Genomic DNA, 22927 nt, shown 5'->3' on the forward strand with positions numbered 1-22927 from the left:
GCCAACCAATAGGCTTCAGGCATCTCATGAAGGTAACATAGGTAGGGGCCTGACATGTGTCCCTGCTACCTCTTCAAGCTTGGGCCTTCCTTGTGTGTGTGAGTGTGTGTTCTCTCTCTAGCCCCTAGGAAAGGGCTCGCCCCCCTCTTTGTAGAGATCCTTTTGACTTTTGGTGCTCAAGCACCTTAGTCATCAAGCATGACTAAGCACTTGGACTAGGGGGTATTCCCACAAGCATCTCAGGCAAGCTTGTCAAAGCACCTCAAGTACCTTAATCATATAGCAAGTCAAGCACCTCAACCATGTAGCAGATCAAGCACCTTAAGCACCTTAATCAAGCACGACAAGCACCTCAAGCAGGACAAGCACCTCAAGTACGACAAGCACCTTGAGCTTCGGCCGGGTTCCCGCCTCAAGCTCAGCCCTAGCTTACCTAAGGTCAAAGGACTTTTACACACATTATTGGAGGTCTTCAATGAAGCTAACCCTAAGGTCTTATGCTCCATTGGTTAGCCTTGCTCTTTGATAGACCATCTCTCATTTGGGCCCCTTAACCATTGGCCTTGTGTTGAGATAGATCTATAAGCACATGTCTATATCTTAACCCTTGTTCCCGTGTATTCTCCCACATTAAGTGATCAGTTTAATATGAGAAAATCATTTGGGTTGGTTAGATATTAGTTTTTATGATAGCATGAATCCCAACAAGACTCTGTCCACCACCAGTGGAGTGGCCATCTGTGGAAGCAAAAATACTATCCAAGTATTAAAAGTTGTTGTTGTCATCTACAATGGTGGTGTGATATGAGGGAGAGTTACATTTGAGCCACCCCGCAAGTCTAGGAGGGTTTGTCTCTATGCACACCACGGCACATGAGCAGTGAGCAAGGTGCGTCCCAGGAAGCGGGTGCAAATTAGAGGTAGATTTTTATGCAGCTGATGCGAGCTTTATTTGGGAAGCAACATGTGCATCCGCTCCATGACTTCGTGTGCATGGCAGAGAGAGAGATCAGAGAGAGAGTTGAACTCCTTCATTGACCACTCTCATGCACCCCACCCCTAAGATTTGCCTCTCTCTCTCTCTCTCTCTCTCTCTCTCTCTCTCTCTCTCTCTCTCTCTCTCTCTCTCTCTCTCTCCCCCCCCGGGACAGCTCTCGATTGCTCAGTCCCCCTCAGTCACTTGTGCACTTGTCCATCCACCTCCCATCGATGTGCACGTCTCGCCTCCTATTTTGCGTCCACTTCCTGACACCATCCCGCATCCTTCTTTTCTCTATTTGCAGCCACATGGCTTTTCGTGAATATGAGTTTCCTAAATAGAATAGAAAGATGGAAGAAACATTAGAAAATCAGAGAGAGAGAGAGAGAGAGAGAGAGAGAGAGAGAGAGAGAGAGAGAGAGAGAGAGAGAGAGAGAGAGAGAGAGAGAGAGAGGATAAGAAGAAGAAGAAGAAGCAAGAGAGACACACGTTAAGAGAAAGAAATGCAAGCTTTATTGAAACAGTATCCCCAACGCATTGTTGAAGGTGCTTTACCTGATTAGGCATGATGCTCTCTTTTGGCCACTCTCTTGTGTCATATTTCTAGTTATCCAAGAGCTCTAATGAGCAATCTTCTTATGAATGTTGGAAAAGTTGAGTGTGAGAGATCATCATAATCTGTCAGTAATGACCTCAATTTATACCATATGTATGCCATGCAATTGGTTTCCTATTATGACATGGTCTTAAATTTTAGGAGACAGAGCATTGAATATTGATTTTGGTTGGTACAAATCCCAAACTAGAGTTGCCATAGCTTGAAAGAAAAAGTAGATTTAGTGTAATCCCACCTACAAATTTTGACATTTACCTTTAAAATGTTTTTTAAGTTGAGAAAACCTACAAAATTTTGAGAAATCTAATGTAGATTACCTTAGAACATAGTCAATTTACCTCCAAAATCATCTCTATTTAGGGTGGTACTCATGTTTTTTCAAGGGGAATCACAATAGATGCTAACTTGGGGATTGAGAAAGAAAAGAGAAAAGCCAATTTGAAAGGAAAAGTGAAGAGGTCGTGTTCAAATTAAACTCTCTCTCTCTCTCTCTCTCTCTCTCTCTCTCTCTCTCTCTCTCTCTCTCTCTCTCTCTCACACACACACACACACACACACACACACACTCATCAGGCCCCGGATTCAGGCATGTAGCTCGAGCTGGAGACAAAGCAAGGAGCCACCATCTATCGCATCGTGCACGAGGCCGGAACGGCAATGGCATTTTTTATATATGCAGCCTGTTGCGTAGTCAACACAGAGCTCGTGGTGATGAACTGGCTCATCCCAACGACTAGAGCCTCATTGTGAGGTCTTGAGTTCAAATAGCGGCACCTACATGGGAATTTCTCTTTGACTTTAAGAGAGGCAAGCTCTTGAAGGATTCTGGTGAGATTCCATGTATTAGAGGGTGAGAGAGTAGGTTTTCCAAGTTCATGGATGTTATTTTAGAACATTGGTTCTTGTTAAAAGGAAAGTTGTACTCCCACCTTGCCATCCATTGAAGCTTAAGATCTTTTTAGGAGGTTTCTCCATAGCATACTTGTTGATAGGTGGACTCTCTCTCTCTCTCTCTCTCTCTCTCTCTCTCTCTCTCTCTCTCTCTCTCACACACACACAACACACACACACACACACACACACAGAGAGGTCTCTTGGGATTGCTTTGATGATCCTAAAAGAATCTCTTTTCATTTTATTTATTTTGGGAGGCGGGGGGGGGGGGGGGGGGGGGGAAGAAGAGGAAATTGAAAAAATCTTTCTATCACCCAAGTTCCTAGCTCCATCTTGAGCTAGTCTTTGGTTCAACACTCCTCAGCTTGTTCTTTGAGATCCCTTGGGATTGTTCTATGATGTTAAAAGCTTCTCCCCCCCCCCCCCCCCCCCCCCCAAACAAAAAAAAAAAACTAATGATTGAAGCAGGAGGTTATTAAGAGCACTTTAAGCACTGCAGTTTTAGATCATAATCTCTCATCTGTGGTCATTACAAGCATACTCATTTTTGGCATCATTGAGGCATTTGTTGGCCCTTTTAAGCCGCATTTGGCATACATTAATCATTAAGCTTGGCTTGTTATCAAGCCATGATCACTGCTCACTAAATGTGTAGGCTTCAAAGAAGCTTAGCTTACATTTCTTTGCTCTTTTCCTCTTATGGCAGCGGAGCTGCACGACATCCACCCCCTTTGAACCTGCACAGCCTCTGGTCTGTCCCAATAGCACTTCAATCTGCATCTGCTACCTACAGATACCTTAAGCTCCTTACCACCATCAGGCTCTCTTAACTGGTAAACATATGAAAAATGAAATAAGGATTATACCCTATCATCAATTGTCTAGCTTAATCATTAGGTAGCTGCCATCAAAAATCTCTGAACCATATCTGTCGTATCTTCAAAGCATTCAATCATGGATAACTTGTTTAGAGAACCCCACCAGACTCAAGTGCTCCAGTTAATGATGCACACGGCTTGATTATTAAGCTCTCTTAAGGGAACCCTATCAAGCTCAAGTATGCCTTACTCTGTTTGCACACGGAATGGCCGTCAAGTCCTTTACCTCAAGTTCTGGTAGCAGAACCAACTCAAAAGATGTGAAGATACTTCAGCAATTGTCCAAAGAAATCAGCTGGAAGCCAACCATGTAATCTTATTGAATGCATAACCAAAACTCTCCCGACTCAGCATAAATCTAGAAAACAAAACTTTGTACCATGAAACCTGCTACAATAAATAACTGGTACTCTTCAAATCTGGAACTTGCACTTCAGTAGCCCCCGGGATCAAACGGGAACCCAATCATTTGTCCCATTGTGAGCATTCCTTTAAAAATTTTGTACCATCCTCCAGGATCATAGGGAAAATACAAGAATTTCCAATCATTACAGCATAAACATAAATTAACCCACAAATCTTCATGCAAACCGCCTGGATCATATGGCATATAAGTCAATTGCCCAAGACCATGCACATACATGTCACCTCCTGGATCAAAAGCTTGCTCAAAATCCCCTACATCATAAGGTAACATCAGATTCCATATAGCATCAAGTAGCATCAGATACTGCTATATCCCCTGTGCAACTGGCTCATCCAATTGTCAATCATCAACCACAGGTAAAAGCATTGGTAGTTCACCTTCGCTCTCACTAGTATTGGAATCCCAATCATGCATATTTGAATACATCAAGTCTCTGGAAAAAGTATCTTCATTAGGCTCGAAAGATGCATTAGAAAACAATTCTCTATCTTGTAGAGGCTCAAAATCAAGTAGAGCATCATCTAACAACTGCATAAGGTCATCATCTACTGCATCTGAACAAACTTGCTCATGCATGAATCTAGATTGATCGGTATCCTTAGCATCTATGTTTGAGAACCCTTCTAAAGCTTCATCCAGTAAGCACATAAGATCTAGGTCCACCGCTTGAGATGGTTCCTCCATCTTGCACATCTCAGGGTACTATAAACTAAGATTTCGACATGTGACATGCATACTAAATGCATCTGCTGTAAATTGCTCTTTAAGTCTTTCACCCTCATCCAGATATCTTTGCACTTCTGTAGCACAAAGTTCAGCATGCACATTGAAAATTTCATCTACTGCTATGTCTGTTTCATCAGCACAATGAAACCAATCATATTCAACATCAAGAGATTGCACTTCACTATGCACCCCCTCTGAATCAGCATAATCTAGTTCATGATCATTCTGCCACATAGTGTGAGTCCTGTCTCACAAATTCTCGATAGAGAAGAAGTTTGCTCCCTCTCTAAATCACCATCATCAAATTCAAGATCAGTATGCCAGATTGGTAGCTCTAGGTCACAGAAGCATGTCAAAGGAGTCCGCACCCCCTCTGAATCATCATAATCGCGTTCAAGATCAGTTTTCCAATTTGGTAGCTATGCTTCACAAAAACTTGTCAATGAAGGAGTTTGCACCCCCTCTGAATCAACATTTTGCAGATCTTCAAGCACATACTCTTGCTTAGTCAAGTCCTCAAAATCTGGTACATTCAAATTTGGTAAATATGGTATACCAAAATCCATGGTCTTGTTGCTCTCAACTATAGCCCTGCTTTGACCTATGATATCTGTATCATTAATCAACTCTTTGGCAAAACCTGTACCAGTATCATCATTCACCTCTATGGTAGAATCTGTACCAAAAAAAATTTGCTCTGATTCTGAGTCAGTAGCAAACGTATCAGTTGTAGCCGAATCTTCATGCATGTCTGCTTGAATATGGCTGCACTCATTCACCTGTATGATTTCCTCTTGAGCTTTAGCCACTTCATTGTTTTGATTCCCTGATCTCTTTTCCTCCTGTACTACAGGTATATGTTCTTGGCCTTTTGTATCTTGAAGCTGTAAAGACTCACCCTCAAAGACTTCTACTTCATGCATGGCATTTGCAAAACCCAACTTTGCATACACAGCTTTGACTATGTCTTCATCATTAGCCTGTACAAAGGTAGCATCCTGTACAATAAACTCATCAATCACAGCTTCTAACTTTGATCGTACTTGTCCTCGGATATTTGCGTAGTCCGGTAGACTTGCACTCATTTCTTGATAGCTTTCATACTGCTCATAACTTACCTATACAATAGCTTCTTTGAAATACTTCCAATTGCCATTGCAAGCTCTGGTAACCTCTTGAATCTGCTCCTTCACATCTGAACTCACTAACTGCTTAAAAGATTTGATCATCAACTCTTCTGGTATCCCGCTTACGTTGGTCTCTAGCTCATAGCGCTCTAGGTAGCCCTCTGGATCGTATCCATCAAAGAGTCGTCTCTCGTCGTATACTACATCTAAAGCTGCATCAAAAGCTTCATCGATTTGATTTTTCTTCTTACGGTCTCCACTTCAAGCAGAGATCCTTGAACAAATTGAAGCATCTTTGAAAAAAACTGTTTGCACTTAATTCTGCAATCAACTTCGTCATCTGCTCTAAGTTCTCCATCTTTACCTCCCACCCCGGCTCGTTTCGCGTCGGGTTCACCAAGAATGTCAGGGGATAATTGTGCGAAAGGTGAGCTGGGAAGGCACCGGGCCCCTGGATGTGAGAGGTGCGGGGGGAAGATGTTGCTGACACAATTAACGACAACAGAGTTTAAAACAAGCAGTTCGCCTAATTCCAGTTAATTAACAGAATCCATGGTTAAACAATCAATATGGGGCTTAAATGCTCTTTACAAGAAGAAACCTAGCTTAAACCAGGTGCTTAAACAAGAAAATGATGATGCTCTGCTTACTCTGCCTTCTGCTTCTTCGAATGGTTAATAAGCTTCGAGCAGGTTTCAAATGGCTAATGAGGCTTAGGGAAGGTTTAAGATGACTTAAGAGAGCTTATGACTTGGGTAATGAAAGCTTAGAAGATTAGGCTTGGTTTAGGGATAATAGGATTAGCTTGATTAAGGTCGAGGTTAGGCTATGAAGCTTGGCTTATGAATTCAAGAGAGATTAGGCTTAAGGAGAATAGAGAGGTTTAGGATGGCTTGAGGGCGAAATTGGGAGATTAAAGAGATTAGGAATGACTTAAGGGCGAAATTGGGAGATTAGCGAGATTTAGAATGGCTTAAGGGTGCCTTTTGAAAGCTTAAGAGCTTCCTCTCTTTCTCCCGAATAGATAGCTCAAAAAAATGAGAAGGAGCCCAGTTTAAACACCCCGATTCCCCTTTTATAGAGCCCCCACCTTCCCTTCATGGCTTCCACTTTCTTTAAAAAAAGCTAGGCACCCATTAGCGACGTCGCTAATGGGTCTTTCCCCTTGATGACATGGCAGGGCTGAAACTCCGACCAGCACCGTTTGCGGCGGGAGTGGCTTCGAAGTTGATCGCGAGGTCCTTCTGGTCACCTTTTGCTTCTGCAGCGGTCTTGTCCGAGCACCGTAGCGCCCAGTGTGAGTGCCTTGTCCTCCCTCGCTGCCTGCTCGTCGCCTGGCTTCACGCCATTTTTCACTTTCCTTGGCTTTCACACCCTAATTACATTTAGGGTGGCCTTTTAATCTTATGGCCTTGACTTAACCCCTTGGGCGTCCGGCCTTAATGGGCACCACATTAGGCACTCATATTAGCAAAAGCACCACCTAGCTTATCCATTGGGCGGCCACGATATTTATAAGGGCACCACCTTAAGCATACATATCGGCAAGGCATTGCTTCACAGTAAATTATCAAAACAAACTTGCTAAGCACAACATTTTTCCCCGGCCAAAGCTTCCTTCATCGACGGCCATAAGTACTGTAAGAGCATAATATTTGGCATAAATGCTGAGCAAGCATTGTCAAGCACAACATCTTTTTCCAATTGCAATCGATTAGCAATATCGTCATGAATAGAATCTTCACATCGGGCACCGCACTCCATTAAGTCAGATGAATGTGACTGATCAAGGCGACCAGGGCGGTTCGAACGCGGCCCTCGATGATACTTTAACGGCCAGATGAATGTGACTAATCAAGGTGACCAGGGCGGGTCGAACCCGGCCCTCGGTGATACTTTAACGGCCAATAACTTGGCACCGTAAACCCGATCTCCAATCTGAAATGACCGACATGATCCACAAAGTGAGCACTTCAGTCCGACGCATTCATTTCATCTTTGTCACCTCAGCTGTAGTTGCCCAATGCGGTACGGATCTGCAATCGACTTGAACTTCAAACCGCCATTACTTCTTCACCGTAGCTCCAATCGACGAGCCGTAAAGGCAGGCTGATAGAGCACTTTAAGCACTGCATTTTAGATCATAACCTCTCATCTGTGGTCATTACAAGCATACTCATTTTTGGCATCATTGAGGTATCTGTTGGCCCTTTTAAGCCGCATCTGGCATACATCAATCATTAAGCTTGGCCTGTTATCAAGCCCTGATCACTGCTCACTAAATGTGTAGGCTTCAAAGAAGCTTCACTTACATTTCTTTGCTCTTTTCCTCTTATGGCAGCGGAGTTGCACGACACCGAAGGGTATGAACAAAATATTTTGGTAGAATCAATCGCTACACCCTTGATGATTGAGGCTATGCTAGAGCACTATTTCAATAGGTTGCATATGCTTGCTGGTGGCTAGCCAGTACAATCAAATTGTGGATGGGATGAAGTGAATTCACAATGTGCAGATGGACCGTGCATCGTGCAAGCTCTTTGGAGAAAAGATGTTGATTCATGCTCAAAGTTGTCGAAGCAATCTTAAAAGTGGTGTCTTCTAGTTTCTTTAAGTTTTCATAATTTGTATATCAAATGTTTTTGTCAAATGTCATTTGTTGTTGTCGTATCAGTTTTGTAGGGGTTAGACATTACCACACATACATGAGTGGTAAGACCTCCCAAACTACCAGTTTTTGTTCAAGTCCTATTTTTGTTACACTTCTCGTGAGTTTACTAGGTACACCTTAAACCCAAGGTTTTGCAGTGAACCAAAAACTCCATTTGTTGGTAGCTAATTTTTCAATTTACACCTAAAAGTCACGGTTGATGCTAGTACACCAAAAACTCAATGAGGTCTCATTCTAGTAACAAAGTAAAAAGGAACAATTGTATTGTCTGCTTTAAAAGGTGGGATTAGTTTGATATATGAAGGATGGACGACAACAAGCCAAATAGATTCCAAGAAAAGATAGAGTCCTCACTTGCATCCATTTAAACAAGATGTTAGCCTTGAATGCGTATCACACTATTACAAGTGTCAATAGACTATATCATTTGTTATCCATGTCCATCTTACAACCTTTTTAACCTAATTTATCATCCAAAGTAATCAGTTTTGTTGAAAAAGGTGTGTTTTTGTTCTTTTTAAGTTAATTTAATGGCAAATCATCCAAAGGTCATCACTCCTTTGGGATAACAACTAATTAATGTAGTTTTAATAGATATGGTTTTTATATACCCCAATTTTACCAAGACCTTATATAACATCAAAAGGTCACTACCCCTTCCGATCCAAGTGTTTTAATCCCAAGATTAGACCCAAAACTTTAAGTCCTTCCCTATTGCAGGATCCTTCAAACAAATAGCCCAAATGATTGTGATTCCTTTATAACCTCCATTCTTGAAAAAATCTTCAATTAGTTTCATTTATTCATGTAAAAAATACAATATCCATCACATTCCGTACCACTCAATAGCCAGTAGATGTTTTTAAAATAAACCTCACGGGCTTCAAAGCCCCATCTTTTTATGTTTTTTAATAAAAAATCGACAACACTTAGTAAGAGGTAAAACATCCCGATGGTGCAGCTTAGCAAAATAACTGAGCAGAGTCTTCTTTGCTTGTCAATAAATGGGTTAACCCTCCTCTTTTTATCCATAAACATGGGCCAAATCATTTCCAGACAAGACCAATACCAAGATAACAAACGAGCTTCTCACCTACCTCATGCCGGTTGCCCAAATTCTCTTGTTGAGCCATTGGCATGCTTGAATATGGTCCTCCATAATAGAGTAGACTGATGAAACTTTAGAGATTGAATTATCTCCACAATACCTGTAGTGAAGGTGCAATGGCCAACATATACTTGAATGGGTATTGGTTCCTTGCAAGAGCTAGGTTAGCCCCCTCTATGTTTTCATGCATTAGTTCAAGTACCACAATCTTTATATCACAATTGCCAACTGATACAATGTAGCTCCATTGTCAATATAGTTGTAGCCCATTTAATTTTCCAATGATGTTGTTAAGTGTGAGATTGGCGATATAAGGGTAGACAATGTCACTTTCATACCCACAAACAACTTGACATGGTACGTACTTAGAAGGTCAAATTTGAAAGTTTCTTTTAGTTTATTTCTTTCGAGCGCATTTTTCTTAGCACAAATATAGCACCTCCACATCAAACCCTTTTAGGGGATGTAACATTTAATGGTCTAGTAACTTGTGGTGTAGCGGAAAATAGCATAGACATAGTGAGCATTTCATTAGAATAGATTCCTAATGAGTATAGCAAGAGTGCTTGGATGGAGAGAGCAACAAAAATCATAACACCTAGTTAAATAGGCATGAACAATACTTCAAAAAGAGAGAGAAATTAAGCTATTGACAACAGTTGACGATCGGATTTACATGGAGCCGGTCCCCCCTCCAAAAGGATTTGTATTATAGGTTTCCCCCATCAAGGGAGACATTTTACAATACAATACTTTGTGTTCCTTCAATAAATTACTGGTGCAATGAAGATGGAAGCTTCAAGCACCATGCTCACACTTGTAAAACACAACATCAATTCCCTCATGGTCTCAGACCCAAGACCTCACACACCTTCAAAGATGGTGAGAGCTAGCGGGGTATGAGAATAGATCGAGATGAAGAAGGAGTGTTCTTATGAGAAATAAGTATATGTCCTCACATAATCACTCATAATAGCTTAGCATAGCTTAGTAATTAGCATGGTAGAGGAGATGAGCATGCATTGGAGCTTGGTTCTTGGTTGGATTTGCATCACAAAGCCAAGAGTTGTTGGTGTGGGCCTCCCTTCTCACAAGTTTGGAGTAGATGATGAGCTTTCCATTAAAGCTTGAGAAGGAGAGAGAGTCTTCTTTACTCCACACATGAGATTGTGTGTGTGTGTGTGTGATAATGCCTTGCCAAAATCAGCCCCCTCTCTCTCTTGGTCGATCCCTCTTGATTTTTACTCATGTTGGCATCCCATTGGACCCGGCAAAGTTTAGCCAATGATAATTAAGAAGCATAAGTAATAGCCTTGTGACATGTGTCCCCCTTTCCCCTTTTGTGAGAGCTTTAGATATTTAATTAATGCACTTAAGCTCTCATTGGACCCCTTAGTCTTTTGGCCAATAGGAATTAGGCAAGCCATTGGCCTAATGAATGCTCATTGGACCCCTTGGGAGACTGTCCAATAGTCTTCTAGAGAGCTTAATTTCTATTGGTTCTTTTTATCAAGTGCTTTTAAATGAATTAAACTAAATTTACTCTAGTCGAATTCTCATTGGTCCACCTCTATGGCCATCCAATAGGATTTGAATGCACCTTGGCGGCTGGGTTGGGAGCTGACACGTGTCCCCTATTCCCTTTGTGTAAAGGGAGCTTGCTAGAGTGTGTGTGTGTTTCTCTCTTATCCCCTACTAAAAGGGCTTGCCTCCTCCAAGATAGGGATGTGGGAAGACTTTCGAGTCTTCCCACAAGCATCCAATATTTCCTAGGTTTTGACCATTGGACCTTACCTTTGAATTTTGGAACCTTAGCATTTTGGAAGTCTTAATGGGCTGAACCTTAGGGTCTTTGAAGCCCATTCTTGCACATTGCTCTTTTGCAGATGGACCCCCCTTTGGATCCCTACTGTGACCGGTCTGCCGGCTTAACGAATATTCTAGCTTTTTCTCCCCTGGTACTTCCCCATATTAAATGAACAGTTTAACATGAGAAAATTATTTAGGAGAATTAGATATTAGTTATTATGAAATTACCTCTCTCTTGAAATCACAGTCGTCCTTGAATATGGGGTAGAGAAGATAAAGCCTATTCATTAGTCCTTTTTCCAGCGGGTAGAGGATCCCTATCTTACCCTACAACATCGTTCCAGAATGGATGACTAATCCATTTGGCGCTTGAGAGCCTAAGCTGTTGGGTTTATGATGGCCATGTCCGGCCGCCCATCTAACTGCTACTAACCCAAGTTTATAGTACACTTGAGCCACTCTTCAATATATGTGTACATTATAATTGGGGGCCTTAATCTTTGGCTCACCTCCTTCCATACGTGTGTCTGTGTGCTCTTTCTCCCTGCCCACAGCTTCTCCTACACAGATCCTGCTTCATCAATTGGTATCAGAGCGACAGGTGGGAGCAGAGAGTTCAGCCATAGCTTGAGCTCGGAGCTTGAGCGGAGTTGAAGCTCAAGCTTAGAGGAGGAGAAGAGAGAGGGTTGCACATCAGATCTGAGACATTGCAAGAGAGTAATGTGCTTGCAGATGGTTGTGTATTGGAGTGTGTGTGTGCTGCAATTTTCAGCCCGTTTTAGTGTTCATTAAGAGAATTTCTGACAGAAGCCGTTTTTTGAAGTTCTGTTCGCGTAGGCTATTGAAAACAGCGTTTTGTAACTTTTTGCCACTCACGCGCATCTGCTAATTCCTCACCGTTTGGAAGATACGTTTGATCAAGAGATTGTATGCAGATAACAACATGTTTCTTGCAGATCTGCATTCTACAGGTGTTTTGCCTCTTGTGTGAGGGCTTCCATAGCTCTTTCATTTCAACTACTAGATCCCTACTCTACACAGGTTTCCAGCATCGGATTGCGTTTCGACAACGGCATCGACACACAGAGTATAGGTTGCAGCATTTATGTCAGTTTTGGTTCTAGAGGGAGCAGTTTATATGCGTACATGCATATTTTGACACTTTTTACAGTGTTTGAGCTCTTTTGAGAGCAATTTGCCTCCTTGCAGGGATACTTTTTGGCATGCATATGCTTTTGGCGCCTGTTTGTGCGCAGTGACAGCCTTGTATGTCTTTGTGGATACTGCCAGTGTACGTCTTTTGTGGAGCCGTCTTTTGGCTAGTATGGCAGTCCCGGCCATTTTTGAGACTTGGTCCGGAAGATAGCCATTTCTGAGACTTGGCTATACGTTTTTTGCTGCATAACCTACGTTGTTGAGGGTCGATAGCGTGAGGTTTTCATTGAGCTGGGGTATTCTCAAATGTGGAGATACCTTCGATGATAAAGGTAGCTGGAGCATCCCTTACGAGGCCTCGCCATAGGATATGTATAGAGTGGTATAGGTGCTTTTGACGTCGAGTTGGCGGTCTATGGTCAGTTTGACTGTTTATGCGCCTCAGTTGGTCTCTATACAGTGTGTTTTTGAGAGGCATTGCTCTTTTCTATGCTTTGTGAGTGACATACTTGGTCATTTTGTCTCGTATTTTGGTTGACATAGTCCCAAATACAAAGGAGACTCTGCCGAAATTTTCCTAGAATCTTTTGGTAGTTTTGTCACCATGTCTACTAGCAAAGACCGTGACATTTATGACATAAAGAAGTTTGATGGCACTAATTTTCAGCTTTGGAAGAATCAGATGCAAGATGTGCTTGTCCAAAAGAAACAGAAATTGCCTATTATTTATGCGACACGGACTGAAGAGATGATTTGACTCCGTTTCAGTGGGAGGAGCTTGATGAGCTATGCAGATCTACTATTAGATTGCACCTCGCTGAGTCAGTGTACTTTTCAGTGCTAGAATGTGAATCTGCCTATGCTTTATGGAAAAAGTTATGCAACACTTATCAAAAGGATACAACAAGTAATAAGGTTTTTATGATGCGAAAACTGTTTAACCTTCGCATGAAGGAGTCAGCTAGTGTTGCCAGTCATATTAATGACTTTGATTCTCTATTTGCCCAGATTCGTGCACAATGGATCAATATTGATGACGAGATGAAAGCAATCTTCTTACTTTGTTCGTTGCCACCCTCATGGGATATCTTTTGCACAGCTTTTAGTAACTCTGCTCCTAATGGTATGCTAGTGTACATTGATGTCACTAGTTCTTTTTTGTCAGAGGAAATGCGCCGCAAGGCTATGGATAGCTCGCATCATGGCGAAGCTCATTATGTGCAAAAGGATGGAAAACAGCGTAAAGGTCGTTCTTGGAATCGTGAATCCAAGAAAGAGGGCAATAGAGATGCTTCAAAGGGTAGATCAAAGTCTCCTGGTCGTCGCAATGTTCAATGCCATTATTGTGATAAGTTTGGTCACATAAAGAAGGATTGTTATGCTTGGAAGCATGACAAAGGTAAAGGCAAAGGCAAAGACAATGATGATAAAGAGGAGAAACCAAAGAGTTCGGTTAAGATTGAAGAACTAAACATAGTACAAGATGATTGTGATGCACAAGACATCAATATGTTGACTGAAAATAATGATTTATTTTATGATGCACAAGAAACTTTATCTTTGCAGAGTTCTATGCCAGCAGAGCTACTTGTTAGTGGTGAAGTGTCCCATACATGGATTCTTGATTCGGGCGCTTCGTTGCATGTCACACCTCATAGGCATTGGTTTACTACATATGAGGAAACCATTGGCACTGTTACACTAGGTGACAGCTACTCTTGTGACATTGTGGGCATAGGTGATATTGCTATGGTTATGGCAAATGGGGTGAGGTTTACCATACATAATGTATGTCATGTTCCAGCTTTGACACGAAAATTGATTTTGGTTGGACGTCTTGATGACTTGGGTTACAAAGTCACTTTTCATCAGCAGTCTTGGCGTATTGCAAAAGGTCATCTTAATTTAGCCCATGGTTCTAAAGTTGGTACACTTTATCCTCTTTATGTATCTGACAAGAACAATGTTCTTTCTGTAACCGAGCTGCCAACTGTTGCTTTGTGGCATAGCTGGTTAGGTCATATGTCAAAGAAGGGAATGGAAACTCTTTCTCGTTTGGGCTACTTACCGTCTTTATCATTTTCTGATTTTCCCTTTTGTGAACACTATCAATATGGTAAGCAAACACGAGCACATCGTACACAGTCTTTTGACAAAGAAAGAAAGCCCTTAGAGCTTGTGCATAGTGATTTATGTGGGCCTATGCCTTATAAATCCCATGGTGGTGCGTCTTATTATGTTACATTCATTGACGATGCAACACGACATGTTTGGGTTTATGCCATGAAGTCTAAAGATGAGACTTTTTCTTGTTTCAAAAAGTTATTATCTAGTGTGGAAACTCAGTCTGAACATAAGTTGAAAGCTTTACGCTCAGACAATGGTGGAGAATATGTCTCCAAAGAGTTTGTAGTCTTCTGTTCAAGTAGGGGAATTAAGCGCGAGTTTACAGCTCCTTATACCCCTGCACAAAATGGTGTTGCCGAATGAATGAATAGAACCATCCAAGAGAGGATTATGTCTATGCTATCACAGGCTAATTTAACGCAAGCGTTTTGGGCTGAAGCATTATACACTGCTGTGTATTTGATCAATAGATCACCACATGCTTCATTACAGTTTCGTGTACCTTTGGAGTTATGGTCAGGACATAAGTTGTCTTATGAAAAACTCCGTACATTTGGCTGCAAAGCTTATGCACATGTACCCAAGGAGTTGCGTGCTAAGCTTGACCCTAAGTCCAGGAAATGCATCTTTATTGGCTATGGTGTAGATGGTCAATTTGGCTATCGTTTATGAGATCCGGAAAGTCGATCAATAATCTGTAGCAGTGATGTTGTCTTCAATGAGACCAAGATGCATAGGAAGCCAACGAAAGAGGTTGAATTCCGGAAAGTGACGTTTTCTGATGTATCACCTCCTGTACAAATAGCTCCAGAGCCAATTACTACACAGGCTAGTACAAGCTCTGATCAGTCGAGGAGATCTCAAAGAGTCTCACATCCGCCAGAACGGTTTGTTCCAGGCGTGGACTTTGTGTTGCTGACAGATAGTGGTGAGCCTTCTTGTTACAAGGAGGCTATGCTAGCCAATGATAAGGTTCAGTGGGAACATGCTATGAAGAGGGAGCTATCCAGTATTGCAAAGAACAAAACATGGGAACTTGTTCCATTGCCAAAAGGTAGGAAAGCTTTGCCTTGTAAATGGGTTTACAAGAAGAAGATTGCATCCAATGTTGAGAATTACAAAGCTCGTTTAGTGGCCAAAGGTTTCAAGCAAGAATATGGTGTAGATTTCCAGAAAATCTTTTCTCCAGTGGTCAAGATGATGACACTAAGAATGTTGCTTGCTTTGGTTGCCACTGAAGATATGGAGCTTGATCAAATGGATGTCATTACAGCTTTCTTACATGGTGATCTCGAGGAAGAGATTTATATGCAGCAACCTGAAGGGTTTGTGCTAAACAGGCAAGGAACATTTGGTCTGTAAGATTTTGAAAAGTCTCTATGGCTTGAAGCAATCATCTAGACAATGGTATCAAAAGTTTGATGCATTTATGCGTTCCCTAGGCTATAAGCGCAGTAATGAGGATCCATGTCTTTACGTGAAAAGACAACCAAATGGACAGCTTATTATGCTTATCCTTTATGTAGATGACATGCTTTAGACACTTACCCACATTAGACCACATGTTCGGTCTCATTCTGAGAAACTCGGCTAACGTTATCATACAAGTGATTGGGGTAGATAGACTATCTATCAACCCTTTTGAATTGATGACCTTGTTGGAAGACATTCTCTCTGATGGAATTGCAATAACATATGAATTGGTCTCGTGCTCTCCCGTACAGGATAGTAGTGTTCTTAGCAAATAGGGTTGACTGCCCATAGAGTGTATATATCCTTTGTCTCCCCAATACAGTTCCACTTCTAGATTCACATGAGATCCAACCTCAAATTTCTCTATTGGTGGAAGAGACACTCCTCTTCCATCACCCGTCTAGTTTACTCGTCTATTTAACTCACTCGCTGCATTGCCTCTTTGACTTGTTTCCACAATTCATCAAGACCATCTACAGTCTCCAAGTGGGAGATTGTTAAGTATAGAGCCTGATTTACCCTTGTAATTTTCTATGGTAAAAGCGCACATTTGTAAGGCCCCCATTATGAGGAGAAGCCATCGTACGTGAAGGAAAATCACTCACCGGAAACCAAAATTTTCACGGACAAAAATCAGGGGCAACTATACGCCCCCGAGACTTTTTTTCCCCTCGCCGGAATATTCCTTTTCGTAGGAATATTATGACCGGACGGCGGTCGGAAAGTGGTCGGAAAACAACCGTCGGTTGGCCGGTGGCCGGTAGTCAATGGCCGGTGGCCTGTGGTCGGAAGTCAATGGCCGGTGGCCGAATTCAAAAGTGGACTTGACTTCTCAAGGGAGGCCATACATGGGCGGATTGGAGGGTCCGATTTGGACTTATCTACACAAGGGCGGCTACACATGGCTGCCTCTCATGAGAGAGGGCAACCCTTTTGGCCTATAAAAGGAGGCCATTTCTACACACATTTCATAGTGTGAAGTTGATGCAACAAGGTGAGTGTGAGGTGGTGAGAGTGAAGCAAGACAGGAGCTCCATTAAGGGTATAATCCCTTTGTAAACTACTTCTTGTTTTGAAGTACTAAAGCCATTGAGTGGCTGCTTTCCCGTGGACGTAGCCCACATTGGGTGAACCACGTATATCGTGTGTACTCTCTCTCTCTCTCTACTCTATAATCTCGTGTATGTAAATCTGTCTCTCTCCATTAAGTAATCTACTCAATTATCTATTTAGCTACGTCTTATTTCCTAACAACAGGTATCAGAGCAAGGTTTGCTCGTAGCTAAATTATCTCAAGGAAAGGATTCCTTGAATTGAGTGGGAGTTATGGCGGAGGAAGGGAAGCTCAAGATTGAAAAGTTCAACGGCAAAAACTACCAACATTGGAAGATGTAGATTGAAGACTATCTCTACCAGAACGACCTCTATTTGCCACTAGGCTGTCTTGCGAAGAAGCCCGCAACAATGGCAGATGAAGCATGGATTGTCCTTGATCGAAAGGCACTGGGAACAATCCGGTTAAGCTTGGTGTCAACGGTGGCCTTCAATGTTTTGGAGATGAAGACCACAGAGGACTTGATGAAGTCACTTGACGACTTCTACGAGAAACCATCGGCATCCAATAAGGTATTTCTTATGAAGTGCTTGTTCAATCTAAAGATGGCAGAGAATGGTTCAGTTGCAGAACACCTAAATTATTTTAACACAAACATAAGTCAACTTCGATCGGTGAAAATCAATTTTGATGATGAAGTGTGAGCTCTCCTTATACTATCATCTTTACCGGATAGTTGGGACGTCCTTGTGATGGCTGTAAGTAATTCTATCTCTGGTACAAATACTCTTAAGTTTGATGATGTTGTGGGTGTTCTCCTAAGCGAGGAAATGCGAAGGAGAAGTACAGGAGAATCATCAAGTGCTGCACTATCAGTGGAGACAAGAGGAAGGCCTAAGGAAAGGTTCAAAAACCAAAAGGGTCATGATCGCTCAAGGCGGAGCAACGCACAAAGTCAGTTCTTGAATGTTGGAACTGCGACAAGAAGGGCCACGTCAAGAAGGATTGCTTGTCCAAGAAGAAGAAGGAGACAGAGTCTCAAAACAATAAGCGAACATTGGAGGCCAATGTGGCAGGTAAAGTAGAGCAAGATGCTCTAATTCTCTCATTAGACAATGTGTCTAATTCCTGGATAGTAGATTCCGGGGCTTCATTCCATGCGACACCACACAAACAACATTTCCAAGACTACACCAAAGGTAATTTTGGGTATGTATACTTGGGAGATGATGAAGCTTGTGAGATTGTCGGCAAAGGTTCAGTTTCTGTCAAAACTGCTAACGGAAATGAATGGAAGCTTAAAGATGTTAGGCATGTTCCTTCTCTTCGCAAAAATTTGATCTCTATAGGACAATTGGACGATGAAGGTCACAACATTGCATTCGGAAACAAACGGTTGAAGATCTCAAAGGGATCTTTGGTGGTTGCCAAGCGAGAAAAAGTCGGTACACTTTACTTGTGTACTGTTAGCACGCAACCTTCAGCTTGTGCAGCAGCTACAGAAGTTGACAGTGCGGTGTGGCACTACCGACTTGGGCATATGAGTACCAAAGGAATGCAAATCCTTCAAACAAAGAAGCTTCTACCAGGTTTGAAAGAAGTGGACTTAGAGTTCTGTGAAGATTGTGTTTATGGTAAACAAAAGAGAGTAAAATTTCAAAAATTAAGAAATGAAAGAGAAAATAAAAAACTTGAGTTGGTTCATTCTGATGTTTTGTGTCCTGCAAGTACACCATCACTTGGTGGCTCATTGTACTATGTAACATTCATAGACGATGCGACTAGAAAAACATGGGTTTATGTCATGAAGAATAAATCCGATGTATTTTCCATATTTCAAAGGTGGAAAGACTTTGTGGAGAATGAAACAAGTACCAAGGTTAAATGCCTCAGATCCGACAATGGAGGCGAATATTGCAGCCAAGCTTTTGAAAGCTTTTGTGCTAGCAATGGCATTCGGAGGCAAAGGAAAACCCCAAGGACACATTGATGGGGGCTTTTCACAAGCCAAGCTCCCATACCCCTCTTCTCTCGTCCCCACCCCATGAAAACCCCCTCTTAGGGAGGGAGTGATAAAAGACATTGGAAAAAGTAAGAAAAAAAAAATATGATTATGTAAATATATGAGAAAGGTAAAATAGGCCACCTCATGCCTGCGGGGCAGCCCATCCCCACCTTGCCTCCTTTTTCTTCACTGTTGCCCCGCCGTGTGTCCCTTTTCCTCTCCTCCACTCAAAAGGTCAACCCCCTCTCTCTTCCCCTTGTCCTTTCTCCTTTCTCTCTCCCCTCAAGCTACCCCACCTCTCACCAATAATCCATTCTAACTCACCAATAATGCACCCTAACTCACATGCAACTTACCCTATCTTCCAAAATAGTATACCCCACCCCCCCTTTCTCTCTCCTATCATATCCCATGACCCAAATACCCCCCCCTCTCTCTAAAGGGTGCCATGTCTCTTGTATTGTAGCTAAATAACCTCCCCCACACTCACACACACTCAGTTTCACTAAAAAAGGTGCCCACAGACCCATCCCCACCCGGTGGTTACCTGATTTTTCTTGTGTTCAAACACATCTGCACGCAGATTCACCTCTGAACACACTCCTCTCTCTCCCCTCTTGTAATTACTTTATTCTCCATGTCACCTCTCACTTTTTTTCATCAACCCATCTCTCTCTCTTAGTCTCTCTCTCATGAGACTGCTGTTCTGGCACATATATACACAGCCAGACAAGTGGGGCCCACAGTCACATGGCCTATGTAGATAATGATTTCTTCATTTCTAAATTCTAGAATTTCTCCCCCCCCTCCTCCCCTATATAAAGAGGGGTCACCATCACACAAAAACACACAACATCACCAAAGAACACACTATGCACTGTGTGTGCCTAGTGCACACACACACACCCACACCATCACCATCACCGCAATCACCATGCTTGTCTTGAGCATGACCTCTACACCCTTGGCTATGGAAGAGGAAGGGCAACTAAATGAAGGATGATGGCCATAATCCTCGTGCGAGTCTTCGCCATCAACTCCCACCTATCCGCCATGTGCTCTACCACTCTCTCCCTTCTCATTCCCCTACCCTATGCTCCCCATTTCATCGCCTAATTCTCTAAATAAAGCTTGAGGTTTTGTGAGTATGTTTTCTTGCAATGTTTTGCCCATGTGAGGTATGCGGAATCGCCACCTAGTCTTGTGTTTTGGGTGAGCTTGTGTATGTGTGAAGGGTGTGCGGATTCGCCATCCTTTTGTGATGCCTAAGTACTAAGCCGCTATACCCCCTCCCTCACTCTCTCTCTCTCTCTCTCTCACTCGATCTCATTCCCTTTCCTTTTCATCATTACTCCCAAGCATCCATCTCTCTTGGATGAAAACTTTGTTATGGTGGTGTGTTGTTTGCGTCCTAGCCGCTGAAGCTAGGTGGTGCCCCCTGTTTGCTTTACCATGACAGGCTCGAGGCGCGCCATTCGGTCCCCGGTGTTTTAGAGGCCGTCGGGGTTCTGGGTTCGCTTTGCTCCCGTCAACATCAACAAAATGGGATTTCGGAAAGGATGAACAGGACAATCATGGAGCGAGCACAAAGCATGCGGCTACATGCAAGCCTACCGCTTGAGCTTTGGGCAGAAGCTATAAGTACGTTTGTGTACTTAATCAATCGGTCACCCTCAATGGCATTGGATGGGGGAGTTCCAGAAGAGGCATGGACAGGTAAACCGGTGAATTATGCATTTCTCAAAGTGTTTGGGTGTGAGGCTTTCATGCACATAGATAGAAGCCTAAGATCAAAGCTAGATGCAAAGTCCAAAAAGTGTTTCTTCATTGGCTATGGAGAAGGTGACTTTGGGTATCACCTATGGAATCCTGAAGATGGTAAAATCTTAAGGAGTAGGGACGTAATTTTTAACGAAAAAAATATGTACAAAGATTACTTAGAAAGAAAACAAACAAAAGAAACAGGTGATGAGTACATGGAGCTTGAGGACGGTGAGAAGACTCAAGGACTGCAAACGGTGACAATGTGTAACAACGTCAACCAAATGAGGAGCCTCAACCTATTCCCCGAAGATCTAAAAGAGCAAGTAGACCTCCATAAAGGTTTGTTCCTTCCTTCAACCATCTCTTGATCTCAGATTCTGGAGAGCCAGAATCATACGAAGAAGCTATGCAACTTGAATCCAAAGAAGAATGGACGAAGAGCATGCAAGTGGAGATGGACTCACTACATCGCAACCAAACATGGGAGTTGGTTGAGTTGCCTAAAGGTAAGCGGGCACTTCAAAACAAATGGGTGTACAAGCTGAAGGAAGAAGAAGGTGGGAAGAAAAGGTACAAGTCTAGGCTTGTGGTAAAAGGGTTTTCTCAAAAGAAAGGTATTGACTTCAATGAAATATTTTCTCCTGTTGTAAAAATGAACTCAGTTAGGCTTGTCTTAAGCCTTGCGGCTGCTCAAGATCTAAATCGCGAGAAAATGGATGTAAATACGGCATTCCCTCACGGTGACTTAGAGGAGGAAATCTATATGCTTCAACCAAAGGGGTATGAAGTAAAAGGTAAGGAGAAAATGGTTTGCAGATTAAAGAAGAGCTTGTATGGTTTAAAGCAAGCATTAAGACAATGGTACTTGAAGTTTGATCGATGGATGTTGGATAATGGATTCACAAGATGCAACTCGGATCACTGCGTCTACACAAAGAATTTGGGAGATGGGAAATTCATCATCCTAATGTTGTATGTTGATGACATGTTGATTGCAAGTGCTAACATGCAGGACATCAAAGACCTAAAAGAGGAGCTATCTAAATCTTTTTCAATGAAAGATTTAGTTGCTGCAAAGAGGATACTTGGTATGATTTAGGCTCACTACACCACAGGCTTTATCTTGCGGGTTTGCCCTAATACAAATGCAAGGTCTATGGGAGTTAGTGCAGGCTGATGAATGACCATGTGCTCTTTTGGTTGAAGCCCTAGAATATGTACATACACATAGTACATGTGCTTACATGCCAAAAATGCTTTATGTGTAGATTCTCTCTTCTGAAAATCGGGACAGGTACAACTAGGTTCTACCTTAATGTGTACATCATAACAACTCTCTGTCAATATTCGAAAAACTATGTGTTGTTCACTTTCTAATTTCTCGTCCAAGAACGTTGCAACCATGCTTGCATCTGACTCCAATCTCTTTTGCGCTTCTTTGGAAATACCATGTCTCCACTTACGCTTCCTGCTACTACTGGAGCCTCCTTGTGTAAGAGTAGCATTTGTATTGTTCATGCGTTGTAGTGGTGTTGCAAAATCTGCAAATTGAAATCCACTTTGTACCAAGCTGTCACTCTCTTCCTTTGATAAATTGGTTCCAATATCCACTTGCCAGAAAGTAGGAACGACATGTGAGAATTTAACTTGCCTCTGTACTTTTTGTGTGTGGCCTACTTCATAATTGCAGAACCATATCCACTGTGCAATTGTCTTGTCTTTAAAAGTTCTCTCAGACCAAAAACAAGGAGCAACCATTCCCACATTACGGCTTTGTAATTTTTTACCACAACTTTTCTTCCCTACCATTCCAAAACATTTCCTCATGCAATTGGCTGGCATCCTTCGTAAAGCCCTCTCTTCACGGGCAACTTGGACCTCTTGAATACACCTTGTTGAATTCTCCCCAGGCTGCACTGGAATGCTATCTCCTACTTCACTGTCAGTGACAATATATACTTCTTCATTATCTTCTCTATCAAAATGTATACTCCGTGGTCTCCCTCTGGTTTTTCGTTGTCTTGCTTCCATTACATATCCAGGTTTATGTGAGCTTGTACCGACTTCACATGTTTTCTTCTTCCGTTGTACTGTCTCTTTGTCACCTTCCATCA

This window comes from Adiantum capillus-veneris, chromosome 25 (assembly GCF_014529385.1).
Source record: "Adiantum capillus-veneris isolate H3 chromosome 25, ASM1452938v2, whole genome shotgun sequence".
Classification (NCBI taxonomy): Eukaryota; Viridiplantae; Streptophyta; class Polypodiopsida; order Polypodiales; family Pteridaceae; genus Adiantum; species Adiantum capillus-veneris.